The 25,373-nt window shown below is 39.5% G+C and overlaps 1 protein-coding gene across 3 annotated transcripts in view; it reads left to right on the forward strand.

Moving 5' to 3' along the window:
- Window positions 1–25,373, forward strand: part of FAAH2 (fatty acid amide hydrolase 2) — a 211,580-nt gene that overhangs the window by 116,822 nt on the left and 69,385 nt on the right. The gene's annotated exons all lie outside the window — the stretch shown is intronic.

Raw genomic sequence — 25,373 nt, forward strand, 5'->3', positions numbered from 1 at the left:
TTTCTAGGTTTTCTAGTTTGTGTTCATAATAGTCTCTGATGATCTTTTCTGTTTCTGTGATATTGGTTGTAATGTCAACACTATCATTTCTGATTGTGTTTATTTGAGTCAGCCGTCTTCTCAATTAGTCTAGCTGGTGGTCTATCAATTTTTTCTATCCTTTCAAAGAACAAACTTTTCATTCTAGTGATTGTATAATTATTTTAATCTCAATTTCATTTAGTGCTGCTCTGGTGTTTGTTATTTCTTTTATTCCACTTGCTTTAGGTTTAGGTTTTTTTTCTTGTTTTTCTAGTTCCTTGAAGTGGAACATTAGGTTGTTAGTTTGAGATTTTTCTCTCTTTTTGACGAAGGCATTTAATGCCATGATTTTTCCTCTTAATACTGCTATTGTTGCATCCCAGGAGTTTTGGTATGTTGTGTCTCTATTTTTATTTGTTTCAAAAATATTATTTTATTTCTGCCTTAACTTCATTGTTTACCCAAAAGTCATTCAGGAGCAAGTTGTTTAGTTCCCATGTATTTGTGTTGCTTTGAGAGTTCCTCTTCATATCGATTTCTACATTTATCCCTTTGTGGTCCAATTAGATACTTGATATAATTATTATTTTTTCAAATGTATTGAGCCTTGCTATATGGCCAAGCATGTGGTTAATTTGGGAGGATGTTCTATATGCAGATAAGAAAATGTATATTCTGTCATTTACATAATATTGTCAAATGTTATGTAAATATCTATGTGGTTCATTTGGTCTGGGTCCAATTTAAGTCCAGAGTTTATTGATTTCCTGCCTTCATGATCTGTCTAGTATTGTCAGTGAGTTATTTACGTTTCCCACTATTTTTGTATTGCTTTCTGTTTTCTTAGGTCTGGTCATATTTGTTTTATGAATTTGGTCTTCCAGTATTGGGTGCATGTATATTTAGGATAGCTACATTTCTCATTATATAATGCCCTTCTTTGTTTTTTGTTTACTTTTGTTTGTTTAAAGAATAGCTCAGTTTTCTGTTCCATTTATGTGATATATCTTCTTCCCCCTTTTGCTTTTTGTCTGTAACCATTAGGTGGGTATCTTAGGCAGCAGTTAGTTGGGTCTTGCTTTTTCATCCAATGTGCCAGCCTATATCTTTTAAGCGGAGTATTTAGGCCATTTACATTCAATGTTAGTACTGATATATGCGGTTCTGTTTCTGTCACACTGATGTTAGCTATGTGCTTTGTAGTCTCAATCATGTAATTGCCAGATAAGATCTGTGAGTTTTGCTCTTGTGCACATGTGACATGTGCTTTTATGATGTCAGTGTCATTTTTTTGTTTCCATATTTGGTACTCCTTTGAGAATTTCCTGTAGGGCTGGTTCAACGCTGAATTGCCTTAGCATTTGCTTATCTGGGAAATACTTTACTTCTTTTTCATTTATACAGCTTAATTGGCAGGATATAAAATTCTTTACTGACTTTTTTTTTTTCTTCACAGAGGCTAAAAACAGGCTGTCAATCTCTATTGGCTGGTTAGGTTTCTGCTGAGAAGTCCACTGTTAGACTAGTGGGATTTCCATCATAGGTGATTTGATGATTCTTTGTAGCTGCTTTTTTTTTCTTTTTTTATTTATGATTATACTTTAAGTTCTAGGGTACATGTGCACAATGTGCAGGTTTGTTACATATGTACACATGTGCCATGTTGGGGTGCTGCACCCATTAACTCATCATTTACATTAGGTATATCTCCTAATGCTATCCCTCCCCCCTCCCCCCACCCCACAACAGGCCCCGTTGTGTGATGTTCCCCTTCTTGTGTCCAAGTGTTCTCATTGTTCAATGCCCACCTATGAGTGAGAACATGCGGTGTTTGGTTTTCTGTCTTTGCAATAGTTTGCTGAGAATAATGGTTTCCAGCTTCATCCATGTCCCTACAAAGGACATTAACTCATCCTTTTTATGGCTTCATAGTATTCCATGGTGTATATGTGCCAGATTTTCTTCATCCAGTCTATCAAAAGGATCTAGAACTAGAAATACCATTTGACCCAGCCATCCCATTACTGGGTATATACCCAAAGGATTATAAATCATTCTGCTATAAAGACACATGCACACATATGTTTATTGCGGCACTATTCACAATAGCAAAGACTTGGAACCAACCAAAATGCCCATCAATGTAGCTGCTTTTAAGATTTGTTTTTTCACATTGAACTTGGATAATCAAATAATTATATGCCTTGATGATATTAGTCTTCTGTAGTATCTCACAGGTGTTCTCAGAATTTCTGGTATCTGGATATCTACAACTCTAAGAAGATCAGGAAATGTTTCCTGAATTATTCCGTCAAATATGTTTTCCAAATTTCTTACTTTTTCTTCTTCTCCCTCAGGATTGGCCATGCATTGCAGATCTGGTTGCTTTACACAACATTATATTTCTTGAAGATGTTGTTCATTTTTTTATTTTTATTTTTTTTGCAGTTGCAATATTTAATAGACTGAAACAGAGCTCCCATAAAATGGGAGGTGACCCAAAGGGGGTTGCCATTGACGGCTCGAATGTCTGGGTTTTATATGCCGATCATTGTCCCTCCCTCTGTGCTCTCAGGTGATAGATGATTGGCTATTTCTTTACCTCCTGTTTTAGCCTAATTAGCATTTTAGTGAGCTCTCTTTACTACCTGACTGGTCGGGTGTGAGCTAAGTTGCAAGCCCCGTGTTTAAAGGTGGATGTGGTCACCTTCCCAACTAGGCTTAGGAATTCTTATTCAGCCCAGGAAATCCAGCTAGTCCTGTCTCTCAGTCACTCCCTCTCAACAGGAAAACCCAAGTGCTGTTGGGGAGGTTGGCTGATGATCTCTCTCACTGCTTCCTGCTGAATTGGGGCATAGTAGGGCTTGTGCCGTTGAGATTTTCTTTGGAGGGATGCCTTCGATGTTGTCAACATCAGAGCATGGGCTAGCAGGCCGGTCCAGGAATCCACGGTAGATCTTAGTCATGGACTGCATCTAGGTCTCCATTTGAAGAATGATTTGTAGTTTTACAGCTTTGATTCTGGAAGAGGCAAACTTAACAAGGAGGTTAAAGATACAGGGATTGAAATGTATGTCCTGCAGTGCAGGGGATGTCCAGTAAATAATAATTTGGCCATCTGATGGGTGCTATCAATGCCTAAGTGAAAGGTTTGGTGAAGGGTTTTAAGTGATTTCCATGGGTTAGCTGCAGACAAAAGTATTTTCCCTTCTTCAGCGGCTAGCCATCCTGAGGAGAGGAAACTACGTCCTTGTGAGGTTCCCCATTCTCTTTCTCTTGCTGAGTACTGGGGCTTGGTTTCCCGGAGGGGATTACCCCATACTGGGGGTCCTTCTGTAAGCATTTCTTATGGAGAGTCCTGCCTTGTGGCTCGTTTGGCTTCAATATCCGCTTGGCGGTTCCCTTCTATTTCCCTTTCCTTTCCTTTCCTTTCCTTTCCTTTCCTTTCCTTTCCTTTCTGATGACCCCAGCTGTGTAAGATTGCTACCTCTTTAGATTTCTGTGCAGCCAATAATAATCTCCTAATGGCTTCCTGATGTTTGATAGGTGTTCCTTCAGAAGTTAGGAATTCCCTTTCTCTCCATATTGCTGCATGGGCATGGAGGACTAGGTAAGCATACTTAGAGTCTGTATATATATTTACCCTTTTTCCTTCTCCTAATTCTAGTGCCCGAATGAGGGCTATTAGTTCTGCCAGCTGAGCACTAGTTCCTGGAGTGAAGGGATTACTTTCAAGTATTCCATTATCACTGACCACTGCATAATATGCTTTTTAAAGTCCTTTTTCTACAAAGAAACTTCCATCAGTATACAAGTTGAGGTCGGAGTCAGTCAAGGGAACCTCTAGAAGGTCCCCTCGAGTGGTGTAGGTTTGAGCAATTACTTGTTGGCAGTTATGTTCTATTTTTTCTTCATTTTCTGGAAGAAATGTGGCTGGATTAAGAGTTGCACAGGTGTGCAGTCGCAGCATTGGTCTTTCAAGTAATAGAGCCTGATATTTAAGCAAACGGTTGTCTGACAGCAACAAGTCTCCTTTAGCAATGAGTATGCCATTCACATCACGAGATGTCCACACAGTAAGATCTCTTCCCTGTATCATTTTAACTGCTTCAGATACTAAGGCTGTTACTGCTGCCACTACCCATAAATAATGAGGCCAATCCTTTGCCACTACATCAATTTCCTTACTCAGGTATGCCACAGGTTACAAGCGGGACCCTCGGACCTGTGTAAGGACTCCTAGAGCTATTCCTGATTTTTCTGTGACATATAAAGAAAAGTCTTGCCCTGTTGGCATGCTTAACACTGGGGTTTGGGTTAGGGCCTTCTTTAGGGCCTGGAAAGCCACTTCTGCTTCAGGTGTCCATCTTACTAAATGGGTATTGGCTTTCTGAGTTTTCTTAATTAGTGTGTATAACGGCCTGGCTATTTCACTGTACCTGGGAATCCATATTCGGCAGAGGCCTGTTATGCCAAGGAACCCTCTTAGTTGCTTTAGGGTTTTGGGATGAGGATAAGCCAGTGTAGGCTGGATGCATTTCTCACTGAGGGCCCTGGTGCCTTTGGATAATTTTAGCCCTAAGAATTTAACCTGCTGTTAGCAGAGCTGACCCTTTGGTTTGGAAACCTTGTAGACACAGGTGGCAAGGAAATTTAAGAGCACTTGGGTGGGGCTGGGCGCAGTGGCTTATGCCTACAATCCCAGCACCCTGAGAGGCTGAGGCGGGCAGATCACAAGGTGAAGAGATTGAGACCATCCTGGCCAACATGGCGAAACCCCGTCTCTACCAAAAATACAAAAAAATTAGCCAAGTGTGGTGGCAGGCTCCTGCAGTCCCAGCCACTTGGGAGGCTGAGGCAGGAGAATGGCATGAACCCAGGAGGTACAGCCTGAAGTCAGCCAAGATCATGCCACTGCAGTCCAGCCTGGGCAACGGAGCGAGACTCTGTCTAAATAAATAAATACATACATACATACATACATACGTAAATACATAAATAAATAAGCACTTGGGTGGCTTGATGGCACAAGGTTTCTGAACGGGCAGCTGAAAGTAAATCATCCAGATACCAAAAGACAAGAGTGTCCAGGTATGAGAACTGGCTCAAGTCTTGGGCTAATGCCTGGCCAAATAGATGGGGGCTATCTGAACACTTGGGGTAAAACAGTCCAGGTGAGTTGAGACATTGGGTTTGAAGGATCTTCAAAGGCAAACAAGAATTGAGAGTCTGAATCTACAGGGATGCAGAAAAAGTCATCCTTAAGATCCAGGACTGTAAACCACTCTGCTTCTTCTGGTATTTGGGAAAGCAGAGTATAAGGGTTAGGTATAGCTGTATATAGAGGGACAATGGCCTCACTGATAATCCTGAGATCTTGCACTAACCTCCACTGTTGGTTGGGTTTCTGTACTCCTAAAATCTGAGTATTGCAGGTACTACTGCATGGTTTTACTAGGCCTTGGGCTTTTAGGTCTTTAACAATCTTTTGGAATCCTTGTTGGGCCTCAGGTCTAAGGGGGTACTGCCTTTGGTAGGGAAAGGAGGTGGAATCCTTTAGTTTAACTTGAACAGGATGGGCATTCTTTGCTCGTCCATAGTGTCCTTCTGTTGCTCAGGCTTCAGGATTAATTCCTTCCTCAAGCAGGGGAAAACAAATGGGTGTTCCCTCTCCTATGTTCAGGTGTATAATCGCCCCTGGTTTTGCTAGAATGTCTCTCCCTAACAAGGGAGTGGGGCTTTTAGGCATAATTAGAAAAGAATGTGAAAAGAGTAAAGTTCCCCAGTCACAACCTAGTGGCTGGGAGAAGTATCTATTGACTGGCTGTCCTAGGACCCCTCGGATGATGACAGATCTGGAGGACAGTTGGCCAGGACAGGACAGTAAGACTGAGAAGGCTGTGCCAATGTCCAGGAGACAGTTAACCTCCTGGCCCTCAATGGTCAAGCATACCCGGGGCTCTGTGAGGGTGATGGCATCGGCTGGCACTTGCCCCGGGCACCCTCAGTCCTGCTGCTGGATCATCTGGTTAGTGGCTTCTGACTCAGAGGGCCTTCATCCCCTGAGGCAGTGGGCCTTCCAGTGATTCCCTTGACATAAGGGGCATGGACGAGGGGGTGGCTTATTTCTACTCAGACAATTTTTTTTAAAGTGTCCTTGTAGACTGCACTGGAAGCAAGCCCTATTAGGCACTCAATTTACCCAGCCTTTCCATGTTCCAGAGCCTCCAAATTCCACTTGCCTGAGTGCCATGACTAAAGTGGTGGCCTTTTTCTTATCACATTGGTCCTGTTCCGCCTGTTCCTCCTGATCTCTATTATAAAAAACTCAGGTTACCAAATCCAGTAGGGTTTCTAAATTTTGCTCTGGGCCTAAGGCAGACTTTTGAAGGTTTTTTCTAATGTCTGCAGCTGTCTGAGTGATAAATTTATCCTTTAAGATTAGTTGGCCTTCAATAGAGTCAGGTGACAGAGAGGTATGCTTCCTCAACGCCTCCCTTTGTCTCTCCAGAAAGGCAGTAGGATTTTCTTCCTTTCCTGTGTTATAGTGGACATCATTCAATAATTTATAGGCTTCTTCCTAGTTTCCCTTAGTTCTTCTAGCACGCAAGTTAGCAAATGTCTGTGGCACCAATCTCCATGTTCTGATTCTGCATCCAAATGAGGGTCTACACTGGGAACTGCCTGGTGGCAGAATTGTTCTGTGGGGAACTGTTCTCTTTCCTCTGTTGTCATCCTATCATTGACCTGACTGAGATACCAGAGATTGACAAACTCTTGGGCTGAGTTATGGTGGCACTTCTCTCATTTGGGGTTAGTGTCTTATCTAGCAGTAGCATTATATGTCTCCATGTCAGATGAAAGGATTGTCCTAACCCTTGTAAAACATCAATATAGCCATCAGAGTTATCTGAGAATTTACCTAGGTTTATTTTAATTTGCTTCAAGTCTGAGAGGGAAAAAGGCACATACACTCTGACTGGGCCAAATTCTCCAGAATACATCTTAGGGGCATTTTTGCCTTGGGGGGAAGTTTCCCATCTGAAAAAATAAAACATAGGGATGCCAGCACCCCTAGTAATTTTCTGATGGGCATTAGTCTTACAGCATCCTCTATGGTCCTAATGCTTATTCCTTTTCAGGGTGCGTAACCACCCATAGACCTCTGCTTATTGGATTAGTTACACTCACTGATGTAGCAGTCCTGCACCTGTTTTCCTGCCTTTCTTGACCACAAAGAAAGGGGTCCAGGCTGCTGGATTCTAGTGGTCCTTTACCAGCGAGCCTGACATTGCCTTTGCACTCAGGAGTGAGTTCTAGAGCTGGGCTGGGTTCCTGAGTATTTCATAATAACTCAGTTGCCCCATCAAGATGCATTCCTACAAACAACAGTTCTTATGCAAATTCATTTCAGAGAGGGTGTGAGTAACCTTTTGAGTCAGGATTGAGATAGAGTTTTTTGATTCTGTAAGTATTTTAAGGCTTGGCTGAGTGCAAACAGCTCGCACGTTTGAGCAGACCAATTATTAGGCAATTTTCTTAACTCTGCTTCCACAAGAGTTTCTCTCAATTATTGAATACCCATTGTGTTTTTTTCTCAATCACCTGGGAGGAACCATCTATTGTCCTGTCCTGAAGGGAGTCCCTCCTAGGTCTGGTCGGACATTTGTATGGTAATTAAGATTTAAGTCCCCTGTTAGGAAATCTGCTGGGTTAAGGGAATTGTCTGTGGTTAATGTTAAATTATTTTTCTCTAACAGAATAGCCCCATACTTTAAGATTTTTGAGTTAGTAAGCTACCTTTTTTGCTTTTTTGACTTAGGATAGTTCTGAAGTGGTGAGGTGTGCTCACAATGAGGTTTCCTCTAAAGGCTAATTTTCTACTTTCTTCTGTTAGCAAAGCAGTTGCTGCTACAGATTGAATGCATTTGGGCCATCCACAGGTTTCTGGGTTAAAGATTTTTTATAGGAAGGTTACTGGTTATCAGTGGCCTCAGTGCTTTTGGGCTACATCCTTGTTTACACTGACAACGAAGTGGTATTGGAGTGTTATAGGGTCATGGAGAAAACTTTCGGTTATCAATTATAGGTTTTTAATTTACCCTGGCTTTTAAAGAAATAGGGTACACTGTTTTTTCTTTACTACTTCTATCTTTCTCTTTCTCTCTTTCTTTCTCCTTTCTGTCTTTGTAGATGAATTTTGGATACAGTGGAAGGACGTTCGCTCATTGCCCCCATTTGCCACTATATGAATATGTGCCTCCCTTTTATTTACTCAATTTGCTTTCATCCTGATCTATTATGTTGTTGTAGACCCAGTTCCAGTTGTTAAAGTACTGGGTTATCAGTTCTAAGGCCCTGGCAAGGGTGGTAGGGAATGGGTCCCACATAACTGCTCATGTCAAGAGTTGTATGCCTAAATTGGGAGGGACACCAGGGACAAGACTCCCTGGGTTCATAGCCTAGGGGCCTAAGGATGCAGCATAGATCTTCCTTAGATCCCTTTGGAGATACAACCTGCTGTAATACTTAGGAGAGGAAGTGAAGGTCTGAAGCATTAGTATCTAGGAGGCAGGGATCAGAGGAAGTAGATTCAGAGGTAATGAGAATTTGGGGGCTACTCTTTCAGGAAAATCATGGTCCAGACCCAGGAGGTATGGGTCAGAAGGAAAGGTAGGGGCACATGCATGGGTGACTGTTAAGTAGAGACTTCTGGCTGTGCCATGATCTCAACCTGCTAATGCCAGGAGTTCGGGATGACAGCTTTCTGCCTCTAGTTGGCCCTCAGCTTCCCCAGAAAAATTGAAAGTGGAAGCTGGTTCCAGGCAGACCAACGCTCCCAACCCTAGAAAGCCCTTTCCCAGATAGCTTCCCACCTGAGCCTTATGTCCAATGGCCACGCTAATCGTTTTTAACCAGCTGACAGGTGCCTGGTATTTTCCTCCAATTCTAAGGAAGGATAGGACAGACTAGCAAGCAAAAGTGGTCCAGTATTACTCACCACTTTGGAGGTCCCTTCATGGTCACCAAATGTTACCGGGGGATCCTTGCTCCCAGAGCTCCCAAGATGGTGGCAGGCTGCTTCAAAGATGGTGGCAAGCCTCGTGTTCTCTGACCTGGGGTTCTTGGCCTCACAGATTCCAAGGAATGAAATGTTGCACCATGCAGTGAGGGTTATAGCTCTAATAGAAGCTGTGGGTCATGGAAGAGAACCGTGGAACCCAGCAACTAGTGTTCAGCTTGATAAGGATGAACCCAGGCACTTAGCTGTGCAGGAACAATGGTGAGCCTTTAGCCTGATCAGGAGTGGCAATGGGCACCTCGCTGGATCAAGAGTGCAGTGGACACCCTGCCAGATCCAGAGGGGTGGAAGTCAGTGGCAGGCCTGCGATGGTGGCAAACAGCAGTGGTGGATGGTGAGGCAAAGCTCAGCTCCAGCCATAACAAACACGGACCAGAAGAGTGTGCAGTTGTAAGATTTAATAGAGTGAAAACAGAGCTCCCATAAAATGGGAGGGGACCCAAGGGGGTTGCCACATTTTTAAATTTTTTTTTTTAATTTTTCTCGGACTGTGTTAATTTAAAAGAACAGTCTTCAAGCTCTGAAATTCTTTCTTCTGCTTCATCTAGTATGTTATTAAAGTTTTCAACTGTATTTTGAAATTCATTTAGTGACTTTTTAATATTCAGAAGTTCTGGTTTTTCAATATATTTATCTCATCTTTCATATCCTGAATTTTTAAAATTTATTTTGGTTTTCAACTTTCTCTTGAATCTAATTAAACTACCTTACAATCTATATTTTCAATTCTTTATCTGTAATTTCAATATGTTCATTTTGGTTAGGATCCATTGCTATGGAGATATTGATGACCTTTAGGGGTGTCAAAACAATCTCCCTTATTGTACTGCCAGCGTTCTTGCACTGGTTCCTTCTCATTTGAAGAAGCTGTCACTTCTTAGTTTTGAAATTGCCATTGTATAGATAAAAATTCCTCAGTGGTATGATTGTAATGGATGTCATGTATGACGTTTTGGCTCCATATCTGGATGCTTTCAATGTTCCAAGGGCTCTGTATGAGTTCTTTGGCTATATATAACTTTTGTGTTGTGGCTTTCTCAAATGCTGCATATTGTAATGATGCGTTGGCCATATGATTTGGCACACTATCTTCCATGAGCTGGGAGTGCAGAGCTCTCAGAAAGCTTATCTTTCACCTTAGCACTATGCTGTGTCAGCAGGTTTTTATTTGGTGGGAAGTTTGGTCTACAGTAGAGTAGGGGATGCCTCAGAGCCAGCTTACCCTGGGGTACTCTAATGAATTACGGAAACACTCACCCTGATGGGGACAGTAGAGGGAGTGTTTGGTTTGATATGCTGAGATCTTAGGGGAGGGGGCTGCACCAGCAACTTGTCCTGGACAGGAAGGAACATAATCTGCTTTCCTATAATGCCCCTGACACAGAGATCATAACCTTCAGTTCAGATGCTGTCTTTTATCACTAGTCCACAATGTGACTGAGGTCTGCAGGAAATGCCCATCTGCCAGCTACTGCCAAAATTGTCTTTGGGTAGACGTCTTCCTGCAGCCCAAAACATACAGTTCTGTGGCTGGTCTGCACTCTGTGGCAGGGATGCTACCACTCTGTGTAGAGAGAGGAAGATGAATCCCAGTCATTGTTTGAGCCCAGGAGGTGGGCACACATTCAGTGTGGATGGAACCACTATTAAAAGTGCTAGAAGAGTTACCACAAAGTGCACTTGCACCAGTCCCCAGTGGGAAAAGCCTTGGCTGCATCTGTGGCAATAGATGGGGTAGCAGGAGGAGATCTCCTCTCTACATTTGTTGCCAGTCACTAGTGCTGCCCATCCACTGAGACAGAATGATACTCTCTCCTGCATTGGAGATCAGCATTGTACCTGTGTTTCCTTTGTCCCAAGGGGTGCTTTGGAGGGCTCTTCTTCCCATTCCCATAATGGTGGCTCATGCCAAAGGCTAGATCTCTAGGGATCCTGCAGTTCCCTAAGGATCTAGTGATCCTCTTATTTGTCGAAGTCAGAGCAGATTCTGGGGTATGTTTGCAGGGTATCTGTTGATGCAGTGAAATAAGAGCTGAGATTCCGTGGGCAGGATGGTGGTTTATACTGGGTGCAAAACCTTTATGGCACCTTCCACCTGAATTTGGGTTGAGGAATCATGCGAGTACAACTGCAGGAGCTCACCAACAAGTGTTCTGCCCCCAGGAAGTTCCCAAATAACCATTGAGAGTGTTACTCAGGCTGATGAGGGCAGAGGAACTTTCCAACAATTTGTTGGTCAGCAGTCTGTCACAGGGGTGAGGGGAGCAAAGAAATACCCTACCTAACCTGTCCATGGAACTCCAAGCTTTTTGGGGGCCAATCTCTGCCAGATTTTTGCTGCCTTTCTTTTCTGTACCCTAGCTTATCCTATAGCTCTCTGAGAGTTTTTGGCACTCTTCCTGCAGCTTTCCACTTGGGGTGACTGCTCACCCAAAACTGTGATCTCTTTTATGAGGAGAACTGGCATTTGGCATCTCTAGTCAGTCATCTAATGGGAAGCCTGAAAGGGGCTCACATTGGAGAAGCTGCTCCAAACTCGAATCAGAAAGATGCTAATTTCCTTGTCTGAGAACTGGCAAGTCTTATGTTTAAATCTTCAGTCCATTTTGAGATGATTTTTGTGTATGGTTTAAGATAAGGGATTAATTTCATTCTTTTGCAAATGGATATCCAGGTTTCATAAAATAACTTATTGAAGAGACTGTTCTTTCTTCACTATGTATTCTTGTTACTTTTGTCAAAAGTTTATTGACTTTATATGCGTGGATTTAGTTTTATTTGCTTTCAATTCTGTTCAGGCAATGTGTCTGTTTTGATGCCAATACCATACTGTTTTGATTACTATAGCTTTGTAATATAATTTTAAATTAGGAAGTGTGATGCTTCCACATTATTATTATTATTATTTTGATAAAGATTGCTTAGGCTATTCATGCCTTTTTGTAGTTCCATACAAATTTTAGGATTATCTTTTCTATTTATGTAAGAAAATTTCATTTGAATTTTGATAGCAATTGCATTGAGTCTGTAGATCTGGTTGGTTCATATGAAGATATTAACAATATTAATTTTTCCAATCTGTGAACATGGAATATCTTTCCATTCTTTTCTGCCTATTTTAATTTTTTCATCAATATTTTATAATTATTAGTGTATAGACTTTCTCCTCTTGGTTGAACTTATGCCTTAGTATTTTAATCATTTAATGCTATTGTAAATTAGATTATTTTCTGATTTATTTCTAACATTTTATGTGAAATATTAGGATTTTTATGTATGAGAATATGTCATCTGCAAACAGACTATTTCACATTTTCCTTTCCAATTTGCCTGCCATTTATTTATTTATTTATTTATTTATTGCCTCATTGCTCTGGCTAAGACTTCCAGTAACGTTGAATAGAAATAGCCAAAGTGAACACCTTTATCTTATTCCTTATGAGTAAAAGCTCTCAGCTTTTCACCATTGAGTCTGATGTTAGCTGTGGGCTTGTGATATATGACCTTGATTTTGTTGAGGTACATTTCTTCTGTACTTAATTTGTTGAGAGCTTTTATCATAAAAATAATGTTGAATCTTGTCAAGTGTATTTTTCTTTACATGTAATGAAATGATACTGTGATTTTTATCCTTCATTCTGGTAATGTGGTGTATCATGTTTATTGATTTTCATATACAGACTTGTGTCCCTTAACTATGAGGATACATTTGTAGAAATGCATTATTAGACAATTTTGTTATTGTGTGAACAATATAGAGTGTACTTACAGAAGCATAGATGGTATAGCCTACTACAAACTTTGGTTATATAGTATAGTCTATAGTTCCTAGGATACTAACATGTACAGCATGTTACTGTACTGAAAATTGTAGGCAATTTTAACACAATCATAAGTATGTGTTTATCCAAACATATATAAACATATAAATAATACTGGTATTATAATATGCGACCACCATCACAAATGTGGTTCATTATTGACCAAAACATCATATGCAGCACATTGTTGTATTAAAACATCTATGCATCCCAGGGATAAATCTCAATTAATTGTTTTGTATTATCCTTTAACATGCAGTTGAATTAGGTTTTCTGGTATTATGTTGAAGATTTTTGTATTTATGTTCATCTCAGATATTTACCTGTAGTTTTATTTTTTATCTGGCCTTGATATCAGGGTAATGCTGGGCTTGTAGAATGGGTCTGTAATTTTTTTCCTCCTCTTTGATTTTTCTGAAGAGTTTGAAGATCGTCATTAATTTTTCTTTAAATCATTGGTAAAATTCACTAGTGAAGCCATCAGGTCCTGGGCTTATCTTTTTTTGGGAGACTTGATTACTTATTTAATCTTTTTATTCATTATTGGTGTGTTCAGACTTTCAGTTTGTTAATGATTCAGACTTTGTAGTTTTTATGGTGTAGGTTCTACATTTCTAGGAATTTACTTATTTCTTAGAGGTTTTCCAATGTGTTGGCATATAATTGTTTATATTAGTCTCTTACAATTTTTATACTTCTGTGTTACCACTTGTTATGTCTACTTGTTTATTTTTTATTTTATCTATTTGAGTCTTTTCTATGTTTTCTTAGGTAGTCTAGCTAATGTTTTGTCAATGCTGTTCTTCATTTTTAAAAAAAATCTTAGTTTTTTTTCACTATTTCATTATTTCTACTCTGATATTTATTGTTTTCTTCCTTATGTTTACTTTGGGTTTATTTTGTCCTCTTTTCTAGTTTCCTGAAGTGTGAGGTTTGGTTTTTTATGTGTATTCTTTCTTTTATCTTAATGTAGGTGTTTATTGCCATAAGTGCTCCCTTAGAACAGCATTTGCTGCAACTCATAATATTTGGTATGTTGTGTTTTCATTTTCATTTGTCCAAGATTTTTTAAAATTTCCTTTTATTAATTGACCCATTTTTTTTTCTGAAGGATATTTGTTTATTTCTACATAATGGGGAGTTTTCTAATTTTCTAAATTGATTTTTAGTTTCATAACATTGTGGCAGAAATGATACTTCATATGATTTTGATGTTATTAAATTTGGTAAGACATGTATTGTGGCCTAACAAATTGTCTGTCTTGGAGAATATTCCATGAGAACTTGAGAAGAATGTGTATTCTGCTGCTGTTAGATGGAATATTCTCTATATTCCAGTTGGGTTGATTTGTTCTCAAGTGTAGTTGAAGTCCAGTATTTCCTTCTTGATATTCTGTCCAGATGATCTATACATTGTTGAAAGTGGAGTGTTGAAGTACCATACAATTATTGTGTTACTGTCTTCAGATCTATTATAATTTGCTTTGTATAGCTATATATATCTCATCAACATTGGACCATATAACTATATAAAGCAAATTGTAATATCATCTTAAATAATAGACCGTTTTATCATTATATAATAACCTTCTTTGTCTCTTGTGGGCCTTATTTTTTACTTCAACTATATTTTGCCTAAGTATAGCCACCTCTGTTCGTTTTTGATGCTACAATTTGCATGGAATATATTTTTCTATCTCTTTATTTTCATCCTATTTTCCTATAAATCTAAAGTGAATTCTCTTGTAGGCAGCATGTTATAGTTGGATCTGGTTTATGTCTTTCTTTTTGTTCCTATGCAGCCACTATATATTTTGGCTGACTAATTTATTCTTCTTATATTTAAAGTAATTATTGATGGGTATGGGCTTAATATTACCATTTTATTCATTGTTTTCTAGTGTTTTAGTTTTTTCTCCCTTTTTTCATTCCTTTGTGATTTGATATGTTTTTTGTATTGGGATGCTTTGATTCTTTTATCTTTTTTTGTGTGTGTAACTACTAAAGGTTTTTTTCTTTCTGATTATCTTGAGGCTTATATAAAACATCTTTTAACAGGCTGTTTTAAGTTTATAACATGCTAATCTTAATCACATACAGAAACTATATACTTTTATTTTTCCTACCCTCACATTTTATGCTATTGATGTCACAATTTATATATTTGTATACTCTATGTCCATTAAGAAATTAGAACACATGGACAAAGGAAGGGGAACATCACACTCCAGGGAATGTTGTGGGGTGGGGGGAGGGGGGAGGGATAGCATTAGGATATATACCTAATGCTAAATGATACATTAATGGGTGCAGCACACCAACATGGCACATGTATACATATGTAACAAACCTGCACGTTGTGCATATGTACCCTAAAACTTAAAGTATAATAATAATAAAATTTTAAAAAAAGAAATTATTGCAGATAAACATACTTGTAATAATTCGGTACCTCACAACAGTCACTGGAGTGTGATGTTCCCCTTCCTGTGTCCATGAGTTCTAATTGTTCAATTCCCACCTATGAGTGAGAACATGCAGTGTTTGGTTTTTTGTCCTTGCGATAGTTTACTGAGAATGATGGTTTCCAGTTTCATCCATGTCTCAACAAAGGACATGAACTCATCATTTCTTATGGCTGCATAGTATTCCATGGTGTATATGTGCCACATTTTCTTAATCCAGTCTATCGCTATTGGACGTTTGGGTTGGTTCCAAGTCTTTGCTATTGTGAATAGTGCCACAAAAACCATACGTGTGCATGTGTCTTTATAGCAGCATGATTTATACTCCTTTGGGTATGTACCCAGTAATGGGATGGCTGGGTCAAATAGAATTTCTAGTTCTAGATCCCTGAGGAATCGCCACACTGACTTCCACAATGGTTGAACTACTTTCCAGTCCCACCAACAGTGTAAAAGTGTTCCTATTTCTCCACATCCTCTCCAGCACCTGTTGTTTCCTGACTTTTTAATGATGGCTATTCTAACTGGTGTGAGATGGTATCTCATTGTGGTTTTGATTTGCATTTCTCTGATGGCCAGTGATGATGGGCATTTTTGCATGTGTTTTTTGGCTGCATAAATGTCTTCTTTTGACAAGTGTCTGTTCATATCCTTCGCCTACTTTTTGATGGGGTTGTTTGCTTTTTCTTGTAAATTTGTTTGAGTTCATTGTAGATTCTGGATATTAGCCCTTTGTCAGATGAGTAGGTTGCAAAAATTTTCTCCCATTTTGTAGGTTGCCTGTTCACTCTGATGGTAGTTTCTTTTGCTGTGCAGAAGCTCTTTAGTTTAATTAGATCCCATTTGCCAATTTGGATTTTGTTGCCATTGCTTTTGGTGTTTTAGACATGAAGTCCTTGCCCATGCCTATATCCTGAATGGTATTGCCTAGGTTTTCTTCTAGGGTTTTTATGATTTTAAGTCTAACATGTAAGTCTTTAATCCATCTTGAATTAATTTTTGTATAAGGTGTAAAGAAGGGATCCAGTTTCAGCTTTCTACATAATGGCTAGCCAGTTTTCCCAGCACCATTTATTAAATAGGGAATCCTTTCCCCATTGCTTGTTTTTGTCAGGTTTGTCAAAGATCAGATAGTTGTAGATATGCGTCATTATTTCTGAGGGCTCTGTTCTGTTCCATTGATCTATGTCTCTGTTGTGGTACCAGTACCATGCTGTTTGGGTTGCTGTAGCCTTGTAGTATAGTTTGAAGTCAGGTAGCGTGATGCCTCCAGCTTTGTTCTTTTGGCTTAGGATTGACTTGGCGATGCGGGCTCTTTTTTGGCTCCATGTAAACTTTAAAGTAGTTTTTTCCAATTCTGTGAAGAAACACATTGGTAGCTTGATGGGGATGGCACTGAATCTATAAATTACCCTGGGCAGTATGGCCATTTTCACGATATTGATTCTTCCAACCCATGAGCATGGAATGTTCTTCCATTTGTTTGTATCCTCTTTTATTTCAATGAGCAGTGGTTTGTAGTTCTCCTCGAAGAGGTCCTTCACATCCCTTGTAAGTTGGATTCCTAGGTATTTTATTCTCTTTGAAGCAATTGTGAATGGGAGTTCACTCATGATTTGGCTCTCTGTTTGTCTGTGATTGGTGTACAAGAATGCTTGTGATTTTTGCATATTGATTTTGTATCCTGAGACTTTGCTGAAGTTGCTCATCAGCTTAAGGGGATTTTGGGCTGAGACCATGGGGTTTTCTAGATATACAATCATGTGGTCTGCAAACAGGGGCAATGTGACTTCCTCTTTTCCTAATTGAATACCCTTTATTTCCTTCTCCTGCCTGATTGCCCTGGCCAGAACTTCCAGCACTATGTTGAATAGGAGTGGTGAGAGAGGGCATCCCTGTCTTGTGCCAGTTTTCAAAGGGAATGTTTCCAGTTTTTGCCCATTCAGTATGATATTGGCTGTGGGTTAGTCATAGGTAGCTCTTATTATTTTGAGATACGTCCCATCAGTACCTAATTTATTGAGAGTTTTTAGCATGAAGTGTTGTTGAATTTTGGCAAAGGCCTTTTCTGCATCTATTGAGATAATCATGTGGTTTTTGGTTCTGTTTGTATGCGGGATTACTTTTATTGATTTGCGTATGTTGAACCAGCCTTGCATCCCAGGGATGAAGCCCACTTGATCATGGTGGATAAGCTTTTTGATGTGCTGCTGGATTCGGTTTGCCAGTATTTTATTGAGGATATTTGGATCAATGTTCATCAAGGATATTGGCCTAAAATTCTCTTTTTTGGTTGGGTCTCTGCCAGGCTTTGGTATCAGGACGATGCTGGCCTCATAAAATGTGTTAGGGAGGATTCCCTCTTTTTCTATTGATTGGAATAGTTTCAGAAGGAATGGTACCAGTTCCTCCTTGTACCTCTGGTAGAATTCGGCCATGAATCCATCAGGTCCTGGACTCTTTTTGGTTGGTAAGCTGTTGATTATTGCCACAATTTCAGAGCCTGTTATTGGTCTATTCAGAGATTCAACTTCTTCTTGGTTTAGTCTTGGGAGGGTGTATTTGTCGAGAAATTTATCCATTTCTTCTAGATTTTCTAGTTTATTTGCATAGAGGTGTTTGTAGTATTCTCTGATGGTAGATTGTATTTCTGTGGGATTAGTGGTGATATCCCCTTTTTCATTTTTTATGGCATCTATTTGATTCTTCTCTGTTTTCTTCTTTATTCGTCTTGCTAGCGGTCTATCAATTTTGTTGATCTTTTCAAAAAACCAGCTCCTGGATTCATTAATTTTTTGAAGGGTTTTTTGTGTCTCTATTTCCTTCAGTTCTGCTCTGATTTATTTCTGTCCTTCTGCTAGCTTTTGAATGTCTTTGCTCTTGCTTTTCTAGTTCTTTTAATTGTGATGTTAGGGTGTCAATTTTGGATCTTTCCTGCTTTCTCTTGTGGGCATTTGGTGCTGTAAATTTCCCTCTACACACTGCTTTGAATGTGTCCCAGAGATTCTCGTATGTTGTGTCTTTGTTCTCATTGGTTTCAAAGAACATCTTTATCTCTGCCTTCATTTCATTATGTACCCAATAGTCATTCAGGAGCAGGTTGTTCAGTTTCCATGTAGTTGAGCAGTTTTGAGTGAGTTTCTTAATCCTGAGTTCTAGTTTGATTGCACTGTGGTCTGAGAGATAGTTTGTTATAATTTCTGTTGTTTTACATTTGCTGAGGAGAGCTTTACTTCCAACTATGTGGTCAATTTTGGAATAGGTGTGGTGTGGTGCTGAGAAAATGTATATTCTGTTGATTCAGGGTGGAGAGTTCTGTAGATGTCTATTAGGTCCATTTGGTACAGAGCTGAGTTCAATTCCTGGATATCGTTGTTAACTTTCTGTCTCATTGATCTGTCTAATGTTGACAGTGGGGTTCTAAAATCTCCCATTTTTATTTTGTGGGAGTTTAAGTCCCTTGTAGGTCACTCAGGACTTGCTTTATGAATCTTGGTGCTCTTGTGTTGGGTGCATATATATTTAGGATAGTTAGCTCTTCTTGTTTAATTGATGCCTTTACCATTGTGTAATGGCCTTCTTTGTCTCTTTTGATCTTTGTTGGTTTAAAGTCTATGTTATCAGAGACTAGAATTGCAACCCCTGCCTTTTTTTGTTTTCCATTTGCTTGATAGATCTTCCTCCATCCCTTTATTTTGAGTCTATGTGTGTCTCTGCAGGTGAGATGGGTTTCCTGAATACAGCACACTGATGGGTCTTGACTCTTTATCCAATTTGCCAGTCTGTGTCTTTTAATTGGAGCATTTAGCCCATTTACATTTAAAGTTAATATTGTTATGTGTGAATTTGATCCTGTCATTATGTTGTTAGCTGATTATTTTGCTCATTAGTTGGTGCAGTTTCTTCCTAGCCTCGATGGTCTTTACAACTTGGCATGATTTTGCAGTGGCTGTTGCCGGTTGTTCCTTTCCATGTTTAGTGCTTCCTTCAAGAGCTCTTTTAGGGCAGGCCTGGTGGTGACAAAATCACTCAGCATTTGCTTGCTGTAAAGTATTTTATTTCTCCTTCACTTATAAAGTATAGTTTGGCTGGATATGAAATTCTGGGTTGAAAATTCTTTTCTTTAAGAATGTTGTTTATTTGCCCTCAGTCTCTTCTGGCTTGTAGAGTTTCTGCTGAGAGATCAGCTGTTAGTCTGATGGGCTTCCCTTTGTGGGTAACCCGACCTTTCTCTCTGGCCACCTTAACATTTTTTCTTTCATTTCAACTTTGTTGAATCCGACAGTTATGTGTCTTGGAGTTGCTCTTCTCGAGGAGTATCTTTGTGGCATTCTCTGTGTTTCCTGAATCTGAATGTTGGCCTCTCTTGCTAGATTAGGGAAGTTCTCCTGGATAATATCTCGCAGAGTGTTTTCCAACTTGGTTCCATTCTCCCCATCACTTTCAGGTACACCAATCAGATGTAGTTTTGGTCTTTTCACTTAGTCCCATATTTCTTGGAGGCTTTGTTCATTTCTTTTTATTCTTTTTTCTCTAAACTTCCCTTCTCACTTCATTTCATTCATTTCATCTTCCATCACTGATACCCTTTCTTCCAGTTGATCGCATTGGCTACCGAGGCTTCTGCAATTTTTGCGTCATTCTCGAATCTTGGCTTCCAGCTCCATCAGCTCCTTTAAGTCCTTCTCTGCATTGGTTATTCTTGTTATCCATTCATCTAATTTTTTTTCAAGGTTTTTAACTTCTTTGCTATTGTTTTGAATTTCTTCCCATAGCCCAGAGTAGTTTGATTATCTGAAGCCTTCTTCTCTCAACTCGTCAAAGTCATTCTCTGTCCAGCTTTGTTCCATTTCTGGTGAGGAACTGCGTTCCTTTGGTAGAGGAGAGGCACTCTGCTTTTTAGAGTTTCCAGTTTTTCTGCTCTGTTTTATCCCCATCTTTGTGGTTTTATCTACTTTTGTTCTTTGATGATGGTGATGTACAGATGGGTTTTTGGTGTGCATGTCCTTTCTGTTTGTTAGTTTTCCTTCTACCAGACAGGACCCTCAGCTGCAGGTCTGTTGGAGTTTGCTAGAGGTCCACTCCAGACTCTGTTTGGCTGGGTGTCAGCAGCGGTGGCTGCAGAACAGCGGATTTTCATGAACCACAAATTCAGCTGTCTGATAGGTCCTCTGGAAATTTTGTCTCAGAGGAGTACCTGGACGAGTGAAGTGTCAGTCTGTCCCTACTGGGGGGTGCCTCCCAGTTAGGCTGCTCGGGGGTCAGGGACCCACTTTAGGAGGCAGTCTGCCCGTTCTCAGTTCTCTAGCTGCGTGCTGGGAGAACCACTACTCTCTTCAAAGCTGTCAGACAGGGACATTTAAGTCTGAAGAGGTTCCTGCTGACTTTTTGTTTGTCTGTGCCCTGCCCCCAGAGGTGAAGCCTACAGAGGCAGGCAGGCCTCCTGGAGCTGTAGTGGGCTCTACCCAGTTCGAGCTTCCTGGCTGCTTTGTTTACCTAAGCAAGCCTGGGCAATGGCGGGCACCCCTCCCCCAGTGATGCTGCTACTTTGCAGTTTGATCTCAGACTGCTGTGCTAGCAATCAGCGAGACTCCATGGGCATAGGACCCTCCAAGCCAGGTGCGGGACGCAATCTCCTGGTGTGCCGTTTTCCAAGCCCATTGGAAAAGTGCAGTAGGAGGGTGGGACTGACCTGATTTTCCAGGTGACATCTGTTACCCCTTTCTTTGACTAGGAAAGGGAACTCCCTGACCCCTTGTGCTTCCCGAGTGAAGCAATGCCTCACCCTGCTTCGACTCATGCACAGTGCGCTGCACCGATTGTCTTGCACCCACTGTTTGGCACTCCCTAGTGAGATGAACCCGGTACCTCAAATGGAAATGCAGAAATCACCCGTCTTCTGTGTCGCTCACACTGGGAGCTGTAGACCGGAGCTGTTCCTATTCGGCCATCTTGGCTCCACCTCCGATGGGTTTTTTTTTTTCTTGTAAAGCAGTTTAAGTTCCTTGTAGATTCTGGATATTAGCTCTTTGTCAGATGGAGAGATTGCAAAAATTTTATCCTATTCTGTAGGTTTCCTGTTCACTGTGATGATAGTTTCTTTTGCTCTGCTGACGCTTTTTATTTTAATTAGATTCCATTTGTCAATTTTGGCTTTTGTTGCCATTGCTTTTGGTGTTTTAGTCGTAAAGTCCTTGCCCATGTCTATGTCCTGAATCATATTGCCTATATTTTCTTCTAGTGTTTTTATGGGTTTAGGTCTTACATTTGAGTCTTTAATCCATCTGGAGTTAATTTTTGTATAAGGTGTAAGTAAGGGGTCCAGTTTCTGTTTTCTGCATATGGCTAGCCAGTTTTCCCAACACCATTTATTTAATAGGGAATCCTTTCCCCATTGCTTTTGTCAGGTTTGTTGAAGATCAGATGGTTTTAGATGTGTGGCATTATTTCTGAGACCTCTGTTCTGTTCCATTCCTCTATATATCTGTTTTGGTACCATGCTGTTTTGGTTACTGTAGCCTTGCAGTATAGTGTGAAGTCAGGTAGTGTGATGCCTCCAGCTTTGTTCATTTTGCATAGGATTGTCTTGGCTATACAAGCCCTTTTTTGTTTCCATATAAAATTTAAAATATTTCTAACTCTGTGAAGAATTCAATGGTGGCTTGATGGGGATAGCATTGAATTTATAAATTACTTTGGGCAGTATGGCCATTTTCATGATGTTGATTCTTTCTATCCATGAGCATGGGATATTTTTCCATTTGTTTGTGTCCTCTCTTATTTCCTTGAGTATTGATTTGTAGTTCTCCTTGAAGAGGTCATTTACATCCCTTGTAAGTTTTATTTGTGTATATTTTATTCTCTTTGTACAAATTGTGAATGGGAGTTCACTCATGATTTGGCTCTCTGTTTGTCTATTATTGGTGTATAGGAATGTTTGTAATTTTTGCACATTGATTTTGTATCCTGAGACTTTGCTGAAGTTCCTTATAAGCTTATGGAGATTTTGGGTTGAGACGATGGGCTTTTCTAAATATACAATCATGTCATCCAGAAACAGAGACAATTTGACTTCCTTTCTTCCTATTTGAATACCTTGTATTTCTTTCTCTTGCCTGATTGCCATGGCCAGAAGTTCTGATACTATTTTACACAGGAGTGTTGAGAGAGGACATCTTTGTCTTGTGCCAGTTTTCAAAAAAAATGCTTCCAGCTTTTGCCCCTTCAGTATGATATTGGCTGTGGGTTTGTCATAAATAGCTCTTATTATTTTGAGATATGTTTAATCAATATATAGTTTATTGAGAGCTTTTACCATGAAAGGATGTTGAATTTCATCAAAGGACTTTTCTGCATTGATTCAGATAATCATGTGGTTTTTGTCATTGGATCTGTTTATGTGATGGATTACATGTATTGATTTGTGTATATTGGATAATCCTTGCATCCCAGGGATGAAGCTGACTTGATTGTGGTGGATAAGCTTTTTGATTTGCTACTGGATTCAGTTTGCCAGTATTTTATTGAGGATTTTCACTTTGATATTCATCAGGGATATTTGCCTGAAATTTTCTTGTTTTGTTGTCTTTTTGCCAGGTTTTGGTATCAGGATGATGCTGGCCTCATAAAATGAGTTAGGGAGGATTCCCTCTGTTTCTATTGTTTGGAATAGTTACAGAAGAAATGGTACCAACTTTTCTTTGTACCTCTGGTGGAATTTGACTGTAAATTCATCTTGTCCTGGGCTTTTTTTTTTTTTTTGGTTGGTAGGTTATTAATTAGTGCCTCAATTTCAGCACTTGTTTTTGGTCTATTCAGGGATGTGACTTCTTTTTGGTTTAGTGTTGGGAGGGTGTATGTGTCCAGGAATTTATCCATTTCTGCTAGATTTTCTAGTTTATTTGCATAGAGATATTTATAGTATTCTCTGATTGTAGTTTGTATTTTTATGGGATCAGTGGTGGTATTCCCTTCATCATTTTTATTGCATCTACTTGATTCTTCTCTTTCCTTCGTTATTAGTCTGGCTAGCTGTCTATATATTTTGTAGATCTTTACAAAAAAAAAAACAGCTCCTAGGTTTGTTGATTTTTCGATGAGTTTTTATTTCTCTCTCTCCTTCAGTTCTGCACTGATCTTAGTTATTTCTTGTCTTCTGCTAGCTTTTGAATTTGTTTGCTGTTGCTTCTCTAGTTCTTTTAATTGTGATGTTAAGGTGTTGATTTTAGATCTTTCCTGCTTTCTCCTTTGGGTATTTATTGCTATAAATTTCCCTCTAAACACTGCTTTAGCTGTGTCCCAGATATCCTGGTAGATTGTGTCTTTGTTCTCATTGATTTCAAAGAACTTATTTACTTCTGCTTTAATTTTGTTATTTTCCCAGTAGTCACTCAGGAGCAGGTTGTTCAGTTGCCATGTACTTTTGCAGTTTTGAGTGAGCTTCTTAATCCTGACTTCTAATTTGATTGCACTGTGGTCTGAGAGACTGGTTGTTTTCATTTTCATTCTTTTTCGTTTGCTGAGGAGTGTTTTACTTTCAATTATGTGGTCATTTTTAGAACAAGTGTCCTGTGGTGTTGAGAATAATGTATATTCTGTTTATTTGGGGTGGAGAGTTCTGTAGATGTCTGTTAGGTTCACTTGGTCTGGAGCTGAGTTCAAGCCCTGAACATCCCTGTTAATTTTCTGTGTTGTTGATCTGTCTAATATTGACAGTGGGATATTAAAGTCTCCTACTATTATTTTGTGGGAGTCTAAATCTCTTTGTAGGTCTCTAAGAACTTGCTTTATGAATCTGGGTGCTCCTGTATTGGGTGCATATATATTTAGGATAGTTAGCTTTACTTGTTGCATTTATCACTTTACCATTATGTAATGCCCTTCTTTGTCTTTTTGTAATCTGTGTTGGTTTAAAATCTGTCTTATTAGAGAGTAGGATTGCAACCCCTGCTTGTTTTTGCTTTCTATTTGCTAGGTACATATTCCTTCATCCCTTTGTTTTGAGCCTGTATGTGTCTTTGCAAGTGAGATGGATCTCCTGAATACAGCACACTGATGGGTCTTGACTCTTTATCCAATTTGCCAGACTGTGTCTTTTAATTGGGACATTTAGACTGTTTACATTTAAAGTTAATACTGTTATGTGTAAATTTGATCCTGATATTATGATGCTTGCTGGTTATTTTGCTCCTTAGTTGAGGCAGTTTCTTCATAGTATCGATGGTCTTTACAATTTTGCATTTTTTTGCAGTGGCTGGTACAGTTTTTTCCTTTCCATGTTTAGTGCTTTCTTCAGCAGCTTTTGTAAGGCAGGCCTGGTGGTGACAAAATCTCTCTGTATTTGCTTCTCTGTAAATAATTTTATTTCTCCTTCACTCACGAAGTTTTGTTTAGCCGGATATGAAATTCAAGGTTGAAAATTCTTTTCTTTAAGAATGCTGAATATTGGCCCCTACTCTATTCTGGCTTGCAGGGTTTCTGCGGAGTTCTGCAGTTTGTGTGATGGGCTTCTTTTTGTGGGTAACCTGACCTTTCTCTCTGGCTGCCCTTAACATTTTTTCCTTCCTTTGAACCTTGGTGAATCTGACGATTATGTGCCTTGGGGTTGCTCTTTTTGAGGAGCATCTTTGTGGTGTTCTCTGTATTTCCTGAATTTGAATGTTGTCCTGTCTTGCTAGGTTGGGGAAGTTCTTCTTGTAATATTCTGAAGAGTGTTTTTCAACTCGGTTCCATTCTCTCTGTCACTTTCTGGTACACCAATCAAACATAGGTTTGGTCTTTTCTCATAGTTTCACATATTTCCTGGAGAGTTTGTTCACTTTTTTCATTCTTTTTTTTTTCTAATCTTGTCTTCACGCTTTATTTTATTAAGTTGATCTTCAATCTCTGATATCCTTTATCTGCTTAATTGATTTGGCTATTTATACTTGTGTATGCTTCATACAGTTCTCATGCTGTGTTTTTCAGCTCCATCAGATCATTTAT

The sequence above is a fragment of the Symphalangus syndactylus genome, chromosome X (assembly GCF_028878055.3).
Source record: "Symphalangus syndactylus isolate Jambi chromosome X, NHGRI_mSymSyn1-v2.1_pri, whole genome shotgun sequence".
NCBI classification, from domain to species: domain Eukaryota; kingdom Metazoa; phylum Chordata; class Mammalia; order Primates; family Hylobatidae; genus Symphalangus; species Symphalangus syndactylus.